The sequence below is a fragment of the Bidens hawaiensis genome, unplaced genomic scaffold (assembly GCF_021521415.1).
Source record: "Bidens hawaiensis isolate Kalapana, Puna unplaced genomic scaffold, B.hawaiensis_p1.1 tig00003378_1, whole genome shotgun sequence".
Taxonomy (NCBI): domain Eukaryota; kingdom Viridiplantae; phylum Streptophyta; class Magnoliopsida; order Asterales; family Asteraceae; genus Bidens; species Bidens hawaiensis.
Genome location: NW_027491188.1, coordinates 670,757 through 676,966, shown reverse-complemented (window position 1 = coordinate 676,966; position 6,210 = coordinate 670,757).

Genomic DNA, 6,210 nt, shown 5'->3' with positions numbered 1-6,210 from the left:
CCGAAGCATTAATACCTCGTAAATATCACTAAACATTATATACTTCGTCTATAATGTAATTCCCGATTCTTTCGGGTTTCAATAACCGATCATTGATTAATTGTAATTCCAATACGATTCACTATATAATTGAGTATGATTCACACTGTGAACCATATATATTCGTATCAATGTGCTATAACTTATATAATCAATATTAAATAGCACGTAAATAGTATATACCGGCTAGGGTATACCTGGATTTGCCGGAATCGTTACAGGTTCAACTATAATCACTTCAGGACATTGTTTAATATCTAGAATGCTACAGTAATCTCCTTTAAAGGGAGGAGGAATCTCAACAAACCCTAAACCTGCTTTCCCATTTTTCTTGTGGGATATGTTTACTTCAATTATTTCATTTAGTAAAAACGAGGAATCTCGAAATTTTCCAAGTTTATTTTTCAATTCCAAAATTTCATTTTCCAGTTTAGAAATGCAGGTTCGAAGTCTGAGAATCTCCTGAAAATGTTGTTCAACCACTATAATCTACATTGAACCTCGGCTTTTAAATCATGATTGCTTTCAGATAGTTTTTTAATTTTAAGAGTTGATTGTTCTAGTAATTTCGACTTCTGTTTGTAGCATTCATTGATCATAAACAGCTCTTTTGTGAGAGAACTGTTCTGAGTTACTGCAGTTTCTAGTTTAGATTTGATTTCAGCACATTCAAAACATTCTAACACAACATTTGAAGGTTCAGTTACATTAAGTTAAGGTTCAGAACATACCTCGTCAATCTTAGCCATGCAAGCATAAGAATCAGTCTCAGAATCAGTCTAAGAATCTGATGTATCGCTTTCCTCAGAAACTTGATCATTACTTGCATCTTCACATTGATCAACCGGTTCAAATACCGCAAGGTTGGCCTGATTCCCCAACAACCTCTGCGACCAATCAACCCATTCATTAGCGAAAAGAGAATGGTTATTGTTTAACTTATTCTTCTCTCCTTCGGAAGAACTCCTTTTGCCTTGATCATGACCCGATAAATTCTTTCCTTGTGATCTTTCAGCATTGTGTGGATCGGAATAATCTTTTCTTGGCTTGTTGTATTCTTTGGCAAAATGGCCAAATTCCTCGCACTTGTAGCATTTTACTTTCAACTTATCAAAACCAACTCGTTTATTCAAAGTTGGAAGATCTTTCCCTGTTCTTTGCAATAACTTCTTGACCTTTCTCATAATCATAGCCATATTCCATTTTAGATCCATCAATTCTAGATCATCAGGATCAATTTGATCATAATCTTCATCGGTTAGATCACTAGTGGCACTTTTACTACCCACCAATTGCTCGTATGATGTCATGAAAGCACATAGAAAAGCAAACTGATGTTCAACTTCTTGAATGTTTACTTTAGGTAATGCACTTGAAGCATTGGTGGTAGACTCAGATTTCGACCCTGATGCCATAAAGCATACATTAGCTGAATTGTTTACATTAGGATTCTCCTCTTCAGCTTGAGTGAAGAAAGCAGTAATTGGTACTGAACTTTGACTTGAAGAGTTTGCCGGCATTGCTCCCCCATAAATTGAAGGATTCTTATTTTGATTATCCTTCAATGACGTTTGACAATTTAATTCAAATTCTCTTTCTTCAATTTTGTTGATAAACTGAACTGCTGTAAGTTCAGTATTACGAAAGAAACCGTTTTCTTTCAACACAAAGAGAAAAGTCGAATATGGTGAAGGCAATGCGTTCTTCAACATATCTATCTTGTCAGTCTTAGTCGGCTCCAGATTAACACTGGCCATTTCAACCACTAGATAACTAAAACGATTTATCATTTCTTCAATTGTTTCATTCTTCATCAAAATAAAGTTTCTGAATTGAAACTTCACAAGCGTTTTCTTGCTCTCTAATGTATTCCCCAGGCTTTTTCTTTTCAATGTATCGAATAATGATACACAAATCTTTATGGTGTTGTATTGATGAAAGATTTGTTCAGGTAAAGCCATAGTGAGAGTTGAATAACCCTTAGTCTCACTTTCAAAGTCTTTTAATTCTTGAGTTTCATAATTCTTGAATTCCTTAGGAGTCCAGCCGAGATTGTCACTTCCAACCAACGGTGTAGCATACACAACATCAAGATAACGAACACTACTCGGATGAACGGATCCCAAGTGAGCACGAAATCTCGGTTCCCACCGAGCAAAGTCGGATAAATTCAGCAATTTTGGACACTTGTTGTGGCTCCCAATTTCATTCTCCTTGGTAAGCATTTGCTGCATTAGGGCATTTTGAGAAGCTAAAGCATAAAGTGAATCATTCTGCGAAGCCATGATAACACTTGTTGAAACTTCAAGGACTAAACTTGTCAATACTTAAGAACTTCAGGTTACTGTTCACACGAATGGGAAAACAGTAACGAATGAGAATTGGTTAATGAATGAATGATATTCGTTAAGATGTATGAACCGAATGAGCAATCTAACGAATGAGTATCACGAATAGAGAATGAATAGCGAATGGGTGAACGAATGAGCTTTTAGCGAATAAGGTTTAAGCGAACGAAGTTTGTGTAACGAATGTGGTTTTAACGAAAGTGAGGGATTAACGAATTAGTCGTTGAGTTTGAGCGAATGAGCGGTTAAGTCTTAACGACTGAGTGATTAGGAGTTAAGCAATCAGTCTTCATCAGTAGCGAATAAGAACTCATATATTCAAACTTTTCAAACCTCAGATTTAAGTCGAAACTAGTTTGAAATTCACTAATTATCTACCAATCAACTCGCATAACGATTCTAAACTCGTCCGTAACCTCAAACTATTACCAACCCTATCAATTACACTCAGTAATCACAAAACCAATTCAAACTGAGTCTAGACGAACCATATCTCAATTAATCCTCATTTCAACCTCAATTCAATCACAAACCTCCATTACTCAGTCAATTAATACCTTAATAACGAATTGATACTCTTAGAACAGTTCAATTATCAGAGATGTATAAGTCTCTGTTTCAATTTGAATCAATTAAACCTCAATTCCAATCAATTCTTCATAATATGGTTCTAATACTTGATGAAATAAACGATCAATCAACGAATTAACACCGAAGACCAGATCTCAGTCTCTGATACTACTTGTGAGAGCACAGATGGTTCTAGATCTTGTGATTACATCGATGTTCATGTTGATTCGTTATACGATTAAGCTAGATATACGTTAGTAGGTGTAGTGTGTGTATTGAGATGGCAATCGGATAGACTAACGAGAGGATAGATGGAAATAATCAGAACTCTTATATTGAAATACATTACAAGGGGGGGTTTATATAGACAATGACTCTTATTCGTTAAGATAAGCTTAACGAATAAGTCATTCGTTATAAACACTTAACGAATAAACATGCTTATTCGTTAATACTTTAAACAATAGAGAATGGCCCTCATTCGTTATCTCATTAGTTAACCATGGTTAACGAATGAGCTTACATTTAGACGAATGTGTTACATTCATTACGGAGTAACGAATGTAACTTACAATAGAGCGAATGGCATGTTTACCATAATTACATTACAACCCCTATACTTTAATCAATTACATTATAGCCCTGATAAAGATGGAGACGTACAAAACATGTATCAACATACATACTATCAAACACATGCATGTCACTAAAAGTACATGCATGTTAAAGCTACCTTTCAAGAGAATCGAATCCGGGTGAAGGAGAGGATGGATGGAAGGCAAGAACTTTAAAGGAAAGGTCCTTAGGCTTGCATACCTCAAGCCTCCGACAATACATCTTGATTAAGCTAGGATTTTACACTTGAAAGCACTTCCTTCTTGCTCCTTCCTTTGGTCGAAATCACCAAGAGAGAAAGAAGAGTTGAGAGGATTTTTCCTCTATTGATTTTTTGTTACTTGTGTTGTGTATGTGTTGTTTGAGAGAATCCAACAAGAAAGAAAGATAATATTCTTTCAAAATTGGCACCACCCCAAGGAACTAATAAGATGCATTGCATGTCTCCGCTACCATTGAAATAATAATTAAATAATAAAGAGCTTAAGAGAGAGGCAGGGGGGCCCTTCCTTTCCCATTTATATTTTTATTCTTTTTCAAGGTTTCAATATTTATACAAATCCATAATGTGTTATAACTTATACCATTAAATATAACACATTACATGTGACATGCTAGGTATATTGTTAGTTAACCCTCTTAAACAACAATATGGAATGCTTTCTCTCAAAGTATAAATAAACGCCTTTCCAAATAACTCAAGTGTTAATATTCATTTGTTATGATCATATCATATATAAACAAATATTATCGTTGTTTGTCGAGCTTGTTATTAGGTATGAACCGACTTGGATCATGACATACTAGCCACATCAATAATAATATGTGTCTTGGGCATAACGAGTCTAACAATAAGAACAACTGACCTGCAGATTTCTGATTTTGAGCTAAACAAGAAGTTTTTGCCATCTTTGTCTGGTGAGTGGTATACAGCCAGCAAATTCATCAAGGAAAAGGTGAGTTTCCCCAACTTTAAGTTGAATGATTTAATTGCATTTCTCAAGACTGCAGAACATGAGATGATCGAAAACCACATGATTATAGAAGATAAGCCCAGTTTTCAAGTGAACAATGCTCTTGTTGCTCCAATGGGAAATCTCTCAATCAAGAATCAGTAACCAATCATTGAAGAGCCATCTGAGACAAATTTAACATGTGGTGGTCAGCCAAGATTTAATGTTCATCTAATAGAAGATGAAGTAGCCTCAACAGTAAGTAGTCAGTCAACATTTGTGTAGAACAATTCGACTCAAGGAACAAACTACCAAGCTTTGTTCTCCATGTTTACTGAGTCATATCATGTATTTCTGGCGGAGAACCTGATAAACATAAGCATTGTGCAGGAAGATCTCGAACAAATAGATGCTGATGACTTGGAGGATATGGACATAAAATGGCAGGCTGCCATGTTGGCTGTGAGAAGCAAGAAATTATACAACAGAACTGAAAGATCAAGCTTCAATGGACCGAACAAGAGAATAGGTTTGGACAAATCAAAAGCAATCTGCTACAACTGTCAACAACCTGGACACTTTGCAAGAGAATGCAACATGCCCAACCAAGTTGGTAACCAAATGAATCAAAATCAATTTTACCAAAATCAGAACCAGAACTTCCAGCATCAAAGAAATCAGATCACCAACCAAAACCCCTATCAAAACCAAAACAGACCCTTGCAACAACCCTTTCAGCCTCAAAGAAACAACCAACTGCAGATTCACACTAATCAGAACAGAGTCAATCAAAACAATGTGAATCAGGTTAGGGATCAAGGGAACGTTGTAGTGACAAGGGTGCCTCAGGATGGGGAGTTTGATTGGAGTAACCACGCAGCTGAGATTGAAAAGGCAAATGTTGCCTTTATGGCCAAAGTGCAGGACAAGCCGGAATCTTCAAATGCCCAGGTACATTCTGATATTTTAATTTCTGATCTTATTACAATTGACGAACTCAATCAGGAAGTTGGAAAATGGAAAACTGAATGTGGAAGGAAGGAAGCATTCTTAAATTTGTATGAAGCTAGGGAAGCAACCTAGGAGAATCAAATTAAGGGGCTTGAAGAAGATTGTATGCAAGCATGCAGAACCCAATCAAGAATGATACTTGAAATTGAGGGTTTGAAAAGGTTGTACGGAATTCTTGAAATGGAATTCTTGAAAAGCCTTGTGTCTACAAGAAATATAGTGGGAATTTTGGATAAAATGACCGAGGAAGATTAATACAAAAAGGTGCCACTACCTTTCTGTGACAGCTATCCACTAAGTAGACAGGGAAAGCAGGAATGAATATTTGAAACAATTCAAGAATGTGTTTGATGAAAAAGCTGATTTTGTAAAACAGTATGATGATGTGATTGTGGATGAGAAGGAGAGTTTGTAGTGAAGCATAATGAGGGACCAGAGATCAAGAAGAATGCAAAGAAAGATGGTTAGAAAAAGAAATTGAGTTAATACTCAAGTGAGGAAAGTACTTGCAGTTGTGGCAGTACCAAATCATCTGAGGGCAAAAAGAAAAAGAAGGGATCAAGCAAGAAGAAAAATGAAAAGATTCATCTACCGCCAAAGATGACTCCAAAGTTGAAAAAGCATTATGAAAAGATAAGAAAGGAACATGTGGTTTTTAACATTTGTGCAAGACC